Below are 13,515 nucleotides of genomic sequence, written 5' to 3' on the forward strand. Positions count from 1 at the left end.
TTCATCTGTCTGGTTCACTCTCAAAATAAGGGGAAGATCGTTGCTACATCCATGACCCCTGCAAAGGGTTCCTCTACACAGCAGCAGCAGCAAAGGAATACGGTCATGACAGAACACAGGAACAACTTCTCCTCATTCACAGGGGTACCACATAAGCTTCAAGTGGGCAACAAATTCTGGTTGCATCTGCAGAGAGAACGCCTTACCAGAACCCATCAGAAGCTCAGACCACTCCGACATGGTCCTTGCAGCAGTACCAAGGCTATGGGGAACAATGCTTTGGAGCACATCATTCCTCCATTCCTTCGCCTGCACCAAATGTTCAATGTGGACCATCGTCGACTATGCTTCCCACCATCACTGGACACATCATGGATTGCAGGACAAGTTCAGCAGATGGAGGAACTCAACGCAATGGGGACCATTGCTTCCTAAGGGGGGAGGAATGATCCAGGTGGATGTTGGTGGCCACCCACCAACCCATTTGGACCCCCACAACTGTCTCTTTCAGTCTTTTCAGTTTCCTAAATTACACCACAGTTTACTATTTTTAGCAGTTTTTCGGGTCTTGAACTTCCGGAGCCGTTTTGAGGCCCTAAACGACGTTTTTTTGGGATTCTGGGGCAACATGGGTCATAGACCCATGTTGCCTCCCAAAGTGGTAGTACTCGGATAGATCTTTCTAACGAGCTATCATACGCGTCAAACGGAGATCGTATGCCAAAGTTACGACCCCGGGAAATTGATGTACCAATTTACCCAAACGGGGCCCACAATTTGGCGTTTCATCTTCTAGGGTTAGGTTTCGGGATGTGAAGGGTTTTCCATTGTTTCTCAACAATAAATAGGCCTTCGAGCCTCATTGTAATACAGTTCGGAACAGTTCAGAGGCATGTAGCCGCCACATCTCTTCTCAGAGATAAGCTACCATCGCCCTAGCTAGTTTCTCTCCATTTCTGTTTGTAAGCATATTTCAGTATTTTACAGTAATGAAATGAAGTATTATTTCCGCTGCATATCTGTATTTATGGTTATCGCATCTCTGTATTTATGGTTATCTCTGTAATCTATTGCGTTCCTGTCTAAATCCGGATCAGTGGTATCAGAGCGGTCTGCTTTTTCTCTGTTTTTCTTTGCATGTCCCCAACGAGGTCGGGATATAAGGAGTTAGGGCTTGAATTGGTCGAACCTTTGCAAGACCAGCCTCGAAAATCCCGACGGCCTCCCATGGCGGATGAGAAGAAAGATGAGGGGGCAGGAGATCCTATCAAAATCTTGCTCGAAGAAGCGCTCGAGCGGCAAAGGAACGCGATGATGGATAGCTTTGCGCAGATCCTTCAGCGGCTACCCAGAGGCGACGCATCGACTTCCAACGGCGACTTTGGGAACGCCACACCGTTTAAGGTACAAGTTAATTTTGAAATCCCCATCTTCGAGGGTCAAATAGACGCAGATGCCGTAGATAAATGGTTAAATCTGCTAGATGGGTATTTTTCTGTTCACGAATTTTCAAGTCGGGAAAAGATTGTTTTCGCTCTTCTCAAAGCAGCCCCCCACGTCAAGGACTGGTGGGAAACATACTGCGAGCAGAAGGATGAAAGTACAGGCTCACTATTTTCAGCCGCACCCACTTGGAATGACTTCCGGGATGCCATCAAGGAGCAGTATTACCCTGTCGGAAGCTATGAGGACAAATACATCAAATGGACCACACTGCGGCAGGGACGAGACCAAGATGTGCCCGAGTTCACAAACATTTTTCATACCCTTCGCACACAGTTGGGTATCAAAGATTCTGAGCTGCATCTGGTACTCAAATACCGCGGCTGCCTACACAAATACATCCAGGAAGAGATGGGGTTCTTGAACATCCCCTCACTCGGCACAGCATACCGATACGCTGTCAAAATCGAGCAAAAGTTCAAACAGAAGAAGCGAGACTTTGGATCTGCAAATCCGAAGCCCAAAGGACAAAGCCAAGGCGGGGTGACCCAAGACAACCCGTCGAAGCCGCAAGAAAAGAACAACACCATGAAGCCGAAGAAGGACACAGGAAAGTGGTGTGAGTTCCACAAGAGTCCCACTCATAACACAAGTGAGTGTCGGACCAAGCAGTCGCTGGTGGCTGAGTTGAAGGCTTCCGAATCAGATGCATGTTCCGACCCTGAGCTAGAACCCGACAAGGGGAATGGCAAAGGGAAGCAGATCATTGATGCGGATCCCAGCGCCACTGTTGCCACCGCCAAGATCCAGAAAGATGAGCCCGAAAATCCAGAGGAGGGGGAGCGTCTTTTCCACTCACAGATGTGGGTGAAGGGTTCACCACTGCGATTCATTGTCGACAGTGGCAGCCAAAAGAACCTCGTTTCAGCAGAGGTCGTGAAGCGGTTGGGCTTACCGACTACACCGCACCCACAGCCATACAGTATCGGGTGGCTTCACGAAGGACGAGATCTGAAAGTTCGCCAGCAATGCCGCCTTCCCTACAGCATCAAACCCTTCACAGACGAGGTATTGTGTGATGTTACACCTCTGGATGTTTGTGATGTATTATTAGGCCAGCCATACTTGTGGAGGCGACATGCTGTGTATGAGTCCAGGCCTCGTGCTGTCATTATTTCTTTGAATAATTCATTATACAGGATACCAGAGGTAGCCCCACCTACTGCCACATCCTTGATCACTACCAACAAAGGCAGCAAACTCATATCACAGACCAGGAAATTCATCTGTCTGGTTCACTCTCAAAATAAGGGGAAGATCGTTGCTACATCCATGACCCCTGCAAAGGGTTCCTCTACACAGCAGCAGCAGCAAAGGAATACGGTCATGACAGAACACAGGAACAACTTCTCCTCATTCACAGGGGTACCACATAAGCTTCAAGTGGGCAACAAATTCTGGTTGCATCTGCAGAGAGAACGCCTTACCAGAACCCATCAGAAGCTCAGACCACTCCGACATGGTCCTTGCAGCAGTACCAAGGCTATGGGGAACAATGCTTTGGAGCACATCATTCCTCCATTCCTTCGCCTGCACCAAATGTTCAATGTGGACCATTGTCGACTATGCTTCCCACCATCACTGGACACATCATGGATTGCAGGACAAGTTCAGCAGATGGAGGAACTCAACGCAATGGGGACCATTGCTTCCTAAGGGGGGAGGAATGATCCAGGTGGATGTTGGTGGCCACCCACCAACCCATTTGGACCCCCACAACTGTCTCTTTCAGTCTTTTCAGTTTCCTAAATTACACCACAGTTTACTATTTTTAGCAGTTTTTCGGGTCTTGAACTTCCGGAGCCGTTTTGAGGCCCTAAACGACGTTTTTTTGGGATTCTGGGGCAACATGGGTCATAGACCCATGTTGCCTCCCAAAGTGGTAGTACTCGGATAGATCTTTCTAACGAGCTATCATACGCGTCAAACGGAGATCGTATGCCAAAGTTACGACCCCGGGAAATTGATGTACCAATTTACCCAAACGGGGCCCACAATTTGGCGTTTCATCTTCTAGGGTTAGGTTTCGGGATGTGAAGGGTTTTCCATTGTTTCTCAACAATAAATAGGCCTTCGAGCCTCATTGTAATACAGTTCGGAACAGTTCAGAGGCATGTAGCCGCCACATCTCTTCTCAGAGATAAGCTACCATCGCCCTAGCTAGTTTCTCTCCATTTCTGTTTGTAAGCATATTTCAGTATTTTACAGTAATGAAATGAAGTATTATTTCCGCTGCATATCTGTATTTATGGTTATCGCATCTCTGTATTTATGGTTATCTCTGTAATCTATTGCGTTCCTGTCTAAATCCGGATCATGAGGCCTAGTGCTAAAGGGGGCCGAGAGAAAGCCAAATCTCTGTTAGACAAGGTCGAGAGTATATCAAAGCTTTCTCCTGATCAGGCAGAGTATATCAATGTGCCTGTTGAGGGACCTTACAAACCTGCGTTGTGCAGATCTACGTTGGAGAAAAACTATGGCCCCCCCGTGGGCCGTTGTAGTGAACCCAACGAGAATCGGTGGATCGGTTCATACTCGACAGTGGTGGAGATGGGGTATCGATCCCCGTACCTCTCGATGAGATCCGCTCGACAAGGTGTGTGCGATTTCTGCGTTAGATATTATTGTCAGCGTGAAGGTGAAGATTGCAAACAGCCATGGCGCCAAGGATTTGCGTGGATCTACCCAGGACCAACAATTTTCTGTTGACTTCAATTTACATTTTCTCAAGACCTGAGGCATGTCTAGAATTAGCTAGGATTGTAGAGCATGGAAGTCATATCGTGGATCCCCAACGACATTTTCAGATCATAAGGAGTTGTTCGGATCTGAAGAGGCATGCCAGGAAGCAGAGAGGTTTCCTTTATGGAATCAGTCTTCTGTAACCTATTCTCTTCCAGGCAGAGTAATTGGTGATCGTTTCTGCAGCTCAAATGGAAGTGAGAATGCAGTGGATTACTCTTCTTGTATTTCTTATATCATGGAAAAATTCAGACGGCAAGAAGATTGTTATTTTCAAACATTCTGAAATTCCAGTTAGAGGGAATTTCTCTCTCCACTTCCCAATATTTCCATCAAATTGTGGGAATGGGCCACTATTGATAAGGCAAAAGGCACTTGCTGCAGAATCCGACATCAAGGGGCTTCATTTCACTCTTCCATATAGTCTGGAGAAGGATGCTATTGACCAATACAAGGTTGAGAATTTGGAAGAGGAACTCTTTATGGCATGGTGTATGATGAGCGAAGGCGATGTCTCAGCTCTACTTGCGAGCAAGGCTCAGGGGTCATTTCTTAAAATGTTCCTTGGTCCTATTAACGTGCGCGCTTTGAGGAATGATGTACGTCTGAAAGTTAACGAGGCGATGTTGATTAGAGGGGGATTCAGTGCGAGTTCATAAATAAGGAAACAACTACATGATCAAGAGAGCATTCATGTTTCAGAAGTAATTTATGAGAGTTGAAGAATTAAAGAGGAAAACTCATTCTACATGGGTGAAGTTGGAGAAACCAACCTTTTCCACAACGCTGCATACTAGTGTATGTGTTCTTGAATTCTTTTTGAGTTTTTTAGGTGAAACATGTTGAACTTGATCAACTCAGCATGTAAATGCAATTGGTTATAATTGATCACTCTAACAATCGTGAATTGAAGTTGGAAAGATTCAAGTAAGGTACTAAGTATGATTCTAGAAATAGTTGGTTGATGCAACAATAGATGGAAAAACAAGGTAAAATATTGTGTGTTGGAATAAAGCAGATTCATAGTATATGTCACATAGATTAGTAAGAAAGTCTAGGATGTTTGTATTGGTCATTTTAAAGTATGTACCTGGTAACTCCAAGAGATGGAGAGTGAAATCTAAGCCTTGTAAGGCATGTGTATCCCCATACAGTTCGTGGTAATCTAAAACCCACTTTGTATTTGTAGTGTCAATTTGTGGTAAGCCATAAACCACATGTAAGAGTGAAGTGGGATAGAGATTATTATTGGCATGGTTTAGGGTTAGCCGAGAAAACCCTTGGCATGGTTGAGTCGGGTCTTTGGTGTGCCCTAGTGGCAGGTTTGTGGCCCAAAGTGGCTTTGGTGAGCCTTAGTGGTTGTCGTGCCTTTAGTGGCAGATTTGTGGCCTAGAGGGGCTGTGGTGAGCCTGCATGGCTGAGTTGAGCCTTGGTGGTTGTGCTTAGCCTTGGTGGCTGAGAGCCCTTGGAGGCATGGTTTAGGGTGATTCTATAAAACCCAGAGCATAGTTACAAGTAATCCGATAAAACCCATGATGATATTGGAAGGGGATTTATGAGTACAGGTGTGCAGTTATAATGAATGAAAGAACCATTTATGCGAAGGACATCCTACAAGACTAGCGGTTGCAACGGTTAGTATTAATGCATTCTGGTGAATGGTTGCTCCTTTATATGGACATCAACATATTCTTTTATGTTTGAGCACAACTAGACTTTGCAGATTGATATCGAGACAAGTAATCATTAAGGGGGGGTGTTGGAATATTAATTCCTACTTGTCTCTGTTGTGACTTTCTATGTAAAGAGTCTGTTCGTATTCTATAAGAGTGGTTTCCCTAGTTTGGTGTGTGGTCGAGATATTCTCTCAACCAACAGATTGTATGTCCAAGATAGTTTTCCTATCTTGAGACAATACTCATGTATATATGTAATTGCATATCTGATTAATGGAATATAGATTCTTTTATGGAATTTTAATAAACTACAATCCAAGATTTGAGGACGTGGTCTTCAATATTCTTCCACAATTTGTCTTCAATAGAACTACAACAACAAGAAAGGGTTCCTGGAACCTTTGAGACATGATGTTTCATATGTTTTTACTTGCTATGCCCGTGCAACTCTGGAGCACAACCAACAATGTAATGGCTAACAATATGGAAGTGTAAGACGACATCAACCATACTTTATAACACTGACATTTCTGCCAATATAAAAATGTTTCAGAAATGTGCCATCCATGAAATATTAGAAGGAAGTAAGCCTCGTACACCATATGGGCTATTACAATTAATGCCAATGCTCCAACAATGCCCCATATACTTCTCAAGCCCCGACTAAGAATTTTAGGAGGAAATTAGGCAATGAATACACACATCATAACTCTCATGTTGTCCATAAGGAGCCGCTCCTCCACCAAAATAGTCAATTGCATATCTTTAAAATATTTCTGGCTTGAATTTACACTCACATCCAAATGATCAATAAAAAGGTGAATTTGTATGAATAGATGTGATCGCTGCATGCCTCTGAACTATGTTACAAAGAGGCTCGAAGGCTTATTTATTATTGAGAAACAATGGAAAACCCTAAGCATCCAAAAACCTAACTCTAGGAGATGAAGTGCCAAAACTATGGGCCCTGTTTAGGTAAATTGGTACATCAACTTCCTGGGTTCATAATTTTAGCATACAATCTCTGTTTAATGTGCACAATACCTTGTTAGAAATATCTTTCTGAGACTTACAACTTTGGAGTGGCCAAGATCAACTAATGACCCATATTGGCCTTGGTTTTCCCAAAAAATGTTGTTTAGGGCCTAAGAACGGCTCTAGAATTTTAAGACCCAAAAAACTATCAAAATCAGTAAATTGTGCTACAATTAAGGAAATTGAAATAGATAGTGGTGGGGGTCCAAGTGGAATAGATGAGTGGCCACCAACATTCACCTGGATCAGTTGAGAACAAGAGCTTGTCCCGAAATCCAAGTAGCCTTCCTTTTGAAGGACTTCCATACATCCAATAAGACCAAGGTAGTAAATATAAGAGCGTAAACATGAGATGTCAACTCACATCCAGTATAGGAATAGGGAAACGACTCTAATTCCTTATACTGTTGATCGTGAGCCCGAGACAAATTCCCTTTTGTCATTATCCTCTAATAGACAACTTTTCAACGTAATCATGCTTGTAAATCATGTCATCATTCTCTAACTTGGGACACCTCTATGTTCCTACAAGTGAGTGTGCCAAGATTATTTGAGAGGTGCATTAAAGTCAAGTCGTTGAACATTTCGAGGTAGAGAAATCAGTGGTAGTTCTACAGAAGTATTTTTATTGGTCAAACCTTCGATAGGATGTTAGGAAGTACATCATATCCTGCACTTCTTGTGTCATTTCCAAACCAACAATCAAGAAGGAAGGCCTATATACTACTCTCCCTACTCCTAGTTAGCCTTGGGAATCCATCTCCATGGATTACATGTCGAGTATTCTTTCTACTAATAAGCATGACAACGACTGCGTGTTTGTGGTTGTCAACAGATTCTGTAAGATAACCATTCTAGCATCATGTAGGAAGAGTATCACCACAGAAGCCACTGCGAAGCTCTTCTTTGAATGAGTCTAGGTATATTTTTGGATCCCAGAATCCATTATCTCAGAGTGGGACAAACAGTTCCTGAGTAGATTTTGGTCGACCCTCTTATCGATGTTGTATACCAAGCTCATTAAGTCCACGAACTTCCACACCCAAACTGATGGCCAAATAGAAGTCGTCAATAGGATGATTTTTCAAATTTTGCGCATGTACAACTCGAAGCATCCATGAACATGGGATAAAATCCTCCCCTATGTCCAACACAGGTACAATTGAGATCTCCATAACTCGATTGGCCACAACCCCTTTCAGGTGGGGTTGGGATTCTGACCATTATGTCAGATTGATTTGGCCATGCCATTTGTAGCTCCTCAAGTAGATTCAACTCATGTCCAGTCTGAAGGTGAGTAGGCTAACAACTTCATTGAGCACATTCAACACATCCGCCAACAAGTCCATGAAATACTGGACAAAGCCAATGCTAAGTACAAGAATTGTCATGATCAGCATCGAGTGCCACACAAGTTCCAGGTGGGTGAAAAATTTTGGTTACATTTGCAGAAGGAGCGCCTCGTTGGGACTCATCGCAAGCTTCACCTGCTCCGATAAGGGTCGTACACCATCACCAAGGTTGTAGGGGACAATTCCTTCTAACTCATCATTCCACCATTCCTTGGTCTGCACCCAGTTTTCAAAGTGGATTGACTACGACCATACTTTCCTCTATTGTTGGACACATTCGATGTTGTTGAGTAGCTGAGACCAGCAAAGCTCAACCCAAGATGAATCGGGCAAGCCATAACTGACAAGATCATGGACACACAAATGAAGAGCACTTGTTAGCAGAGGATCCAACTATATCGAGTTGTCAAATCAAGCAAACTCCTTCACCAGGGCAAATGGTTCACTAGGGACTAGGTTCAACATAAATTTCCTCACATAATGGAGGCTTTGCACACAATGGGGACCATTGCATCTTAAGGGGGGAGGACTGATCCAGGTGGATATTAGTTTCCACCCGCCTATTCCATGTAGACATCTTGTCAGTTTTTTCCATTTCCTTGATTGTAACAACATTTACTATTTTTAGCTGTTTTTCATGTACTGAACTTCTGGAGTTGTTTTTACCCTGTAAAGGGTGTTGTTTTTTAGGTCCATGGTAAGCCCATACCCATAGGTGGGTATGGGACCGTGACAAATCATGTAGTAGTTGGAGAGATCTTTCCAGTGAGGTATTGTGCGTGCCAAACAAAGATCATATGACCAAGTTACAACCTCGAGAAGTTGGCTGCCCAACTAACCCCAACGAGGCCCACAAACTCTTGGCACTTCATCTCTTGGGGTTAGGGTTTTATTTTATTGTACAATAATAAAAAGGCCCTTGAGACTCATTGTAACATTGTTCAGAGTCATGTATCTACCACATCTCTTCTCAGAGATAAGCTATCATCGCCCGAGCTAGTTTATTTCCATTCTGCATTTAATCATATTTCAGTTCTTTGATATTAGTGAAATGAAATTTTATTTCTGTTACATCTCTGTGTTTATGTTTATATCTATATTTTATTGTGTTTTTGCATAAGTCTAGATCATATAGTGGGATTTTTGTTTGGTGTGTAAACAATGCTCAATCTTTCATTCTTCTTAGTCATCTTTCATTAAAAATGGTATACATATCATTGTGGGGTTTTTCTAAGGTTAGATAGAGATACAACACACATGTTACTCACCTTTTACTATTCACAAAATTTGCAAATTTTTCCATATTAGTTTTTTAGTGTTTTCTAACTATCATTTTGGAGTTTTTGATTTGAATACCAAAAATTAATTTTGTTCGAATCTTAATATTTTGTTGTGTCAAAAGCTTTTTTACTACTTGTATGGATTCAACACTGAAAATCTCATTGAATTGTAGAGAGTTCACAACTCAAACTTGTGATTCTAACAAATTTAAACCATATGATGAGAAAATTCAACTAGGAAATATTCCCATAAAACTTTTGAAAAGTATAACAAATAGATTATGACCAATTTTTCTACTTTAGAAACATTATAGCACCATCAAAAGATATGTGAATCTGCCTCTATTCTTTGCAAGTTCAGTTAAATTCCATTCCACACCAAACAATTAGTAGAAATGAATATGTGTTGTGTTGGTTATGGAAGACTTATCCTATCGAGATTGCAAAGAGCAGTCGCATATGTTTCTTGCAACCAATTAAGTAGTGGAAACACTAAAATTTAGAACAAGGAAATATATGATAAAGTTTTAATGTATAGATATTATTGTCTAATTAGATGGTTTTTTAAGGTAGATAAAAAATTAAAATGAAAAAATTGATGACAAAAAATATTATTTTTTCAAGGTAAAAAATAAAATAAAATAAAAAGGTGATGTACCACTATGATGTTTTATTTTTAAAATAAATATATAAAAATATTTATTCATAATATAAACATTTTATAACATAAATATAACTATAAATTAAAGAGTTAGTAAACTTCCATAGATATCAATTCATAATAAATATCAAAACACTTATTTCATGATACTTCTTTTGTTGCTCAAATTAAAAAAACCATAAAAACTAGCTAAATTGTAATTTTATTTTAAATTATTATTAATAAAAAATAGAAAAGGATTAATATATAATTTAAACATATAAACTATGGCAACTTATCCGCACGTGACCATGGATATTCTTAATCTGTAAATATGTTTTGTTACAATGTGTCAATATCATGGCCTATCAATACCACAACAAGCCCAAAAAACCATAACTCACTTCAAATTAGACGTGTTCATATGATGTTTTTTAAATAATAAATTTAATTAAAAGGAAAAAATAAGGGTATAACTACTTTGGAGATAAATCTCAACTTTTGATTGGCATATATTATTATCAATATTCTATAATAATCTTTAAAGAATAAATCTGTAACATTCACCTAATAATTATTGATAATTAAATTAAAATTGTGAAAATGTTTTTTCAAAATATACAAATAAAATAATTAAACTATTTTTTCATGACATTTTTTTAATTAATCAATTTAATTAAAATAAGAAAATGACATAACTCAGTCTTTGATTTGTGTATAATATATAGTAATTAAAGAATAAATCTGTAACATTCAACCAATAATTATTGATAATTAAATTAAAATTGTGAAAATCATATTTCAAACAAACATACATATTAATAAGATAACTTGTATGGACAACCCTATTAAATAGATTTAAATATTAAATATTGAAAAATTAACCTACATTAAAAAAACTCATTTCTTATAATTAAATAAATCCAAACTAATATTATTATAATATACTATTTTATAAATTTTTATGTGACAACTTTAATACATATAAAATTATTTACCATAAAATATTAATACCTAGAACCAATTATAAAAATATCTTAAATTGGCTCACCCTAGCGTATTACCATCCCAGAAATAAGAATTTCAAATATATTATCATAGTAATAAAATTCGGATATTGCAACTTCTATTTCGTTTTTCTATATTTACTCTTATAAACCCCAAAAAAATAATGGAAAATTTAAAGTTAACAGAATAAATAGAAGATGAATTTTAAGTAAGGAGATAGAAAATTTAAGGTTATCCTGAAGTTAACAAATCAATTTTATAATATTTAGTTTGAAACCATTGTTTTGAAATCAATTTTAAATTACTTGAATATAACAAAACAATTAAAAATATATATAAGAGAAACCAAATAGACGATGTCAACTCATATCCAGTATAAGACTTGATAAACGAGTTTAAATTCATTAACAGAGAGGGAGGCTGATCCTCTTCTGTCATCTTTTAATAGAGAAGACTGGAGCTAACCAGCCTGCTATAGGACATTAAATGCTTAGTTATATGATAACCCTATAAACTTGCATATCTATTTTTTATTTATGTAGTGGTTATCTAGCCTACATATAACCAGACATTTAATGCTCTATGACACACTGATTAGCTCTAACCTAATAGACAACCTTACAACGTAATCGTGCCTGCAAATGTCTTTTACCCGACAGATCTGAAAATCTACTACCTTAGGACCTGCAGAACCTACCTGCAGAACCTATGCATGAGACTGATCAATTATGAATATATACAGCGACTTTCTGTGTTCACACGGATTCTCTGCAGCAATCCCCTTACCGATTTTCCTATATCGTGCCCTTTGCCAAGTAAAGCAATAACCTTTCATAGCGTGGGAAAATCTTAATATAATGGAGTTGCCAAATCAATCGTGGGACAACCATAACCATAATCTGCTGTTATCAGCGAAGCCCCCTGGAATAACTGGCTGGCGTTTCCTCTTACAAAACAAATGTCTCTGGGTCCTAATCCATTAAGAACGGTTTTAGTTGATATTCCAGTACCGAAAGTAAGGCAATAACTTGATCAATATAAAGTAGCGCAATAACTTGATTGATATATAAATTATAAATTAATTATATGGTATTTTAAGAGTTTATGTTCATCGCATCAACGTCATATAAGCTATCAATGTCGTATAAGTTACCCAATTATGTAAGCTATGATTAAGATCTGAATTGACCAATGCTGAGAATTAGTGGTCGGTCTGACAGATTGATAAAGTAATATAATTAAGATCACAAATAGTAATATCGTGTGCCTCTCAAGTGTTGGCTAATGTTCACATTCATCTCATCCAAATCTATTAGTGATTTACTTTCGGAATTTGGCAATTTAAATTTTTGGGAATTTAAATTAATTGTTCATTTGGCAATTTAAATTTTTGGGAATTTAAATTAATTGTTCATTTAAGGTAATAGTAAGGGTTTGGAAGTTTATTATTAATTTTATTTTTATTTTTCAGAAGAAAAAGATGAGTGAGATTATATTATATTATTAATAGAATCCAATCCATAACGATAGTGAAAAAAAGCAATAACAATGTATATCTTCATGAGCTTGTATAGCTCATCTCTGCTGCCCAAATAGTCAGTTATGTTATTGTTCCAACAGAGTTCAAAATACTTCATATCACACATCCATATAGGTCCATAATAAAAGTGCAAAAAACAAGTAAAACAATGATACTTTCTGAAACTATGGAAGTTGGAACACTCCCTCCACCCAAGTGATGTTGTCCTCAATAAATTTGTACCTCATGACCCCAAAATCTCCACAGAGACCCTCTTTAGAAAGAGTGTTTGCCACCATGTTGGATTCACAATAGATATGTCAGAGAGTAATGCCCGAAAGAGTTTCCATAATTTGTTTTATGCGTTCCAGCCAACTAGATAAGTGAGGGGGGTCAAATGCACTGTGATCAATTATACTGTCAATGAGGGTTTTCGAGTCACCATAGATGTGTAGATTATCCACCTACAATTTTCTCGTAAACAATAGTAATCCCCGTAATGCCAGAATTTCCGCCCTTGAATTCGTACCCAGGCTACCATTCCATGAGAGTTTCTTTTGTTTCCTTTCATTAATTCTGAGCTAGGCGCTACATCGCATTGTCCATGTTGAGTCGGCCTGTCAAATAAACCTGCAGGGAAAGGAAGATCTCGAGGGCGATGGCAATAGGAAATATCTTTGATGAAGTAAGTTAGACCTAAAAGTGTAGTTAGCCAAGGGATGATCCTATGGAAAAATTTTGGTGTTGTTAATTGGTACAT

The sequence above is a fragment of the Pinus tabuliformis genome, chromosome 8 (assembly GCF_031772625.1).
Source record: "Pinus tabuliformis cultivar Carrire ecotype Pingquan chromosome 8, CPIR1, whole genome shotgun sequence".
NCBI classification, from domain to species: Eukaryota; Viridiplantae; Streptophyta; class Pinopsida; order Pinales; family Pinaceae; genus Pinus; species Pinus tabuliformis.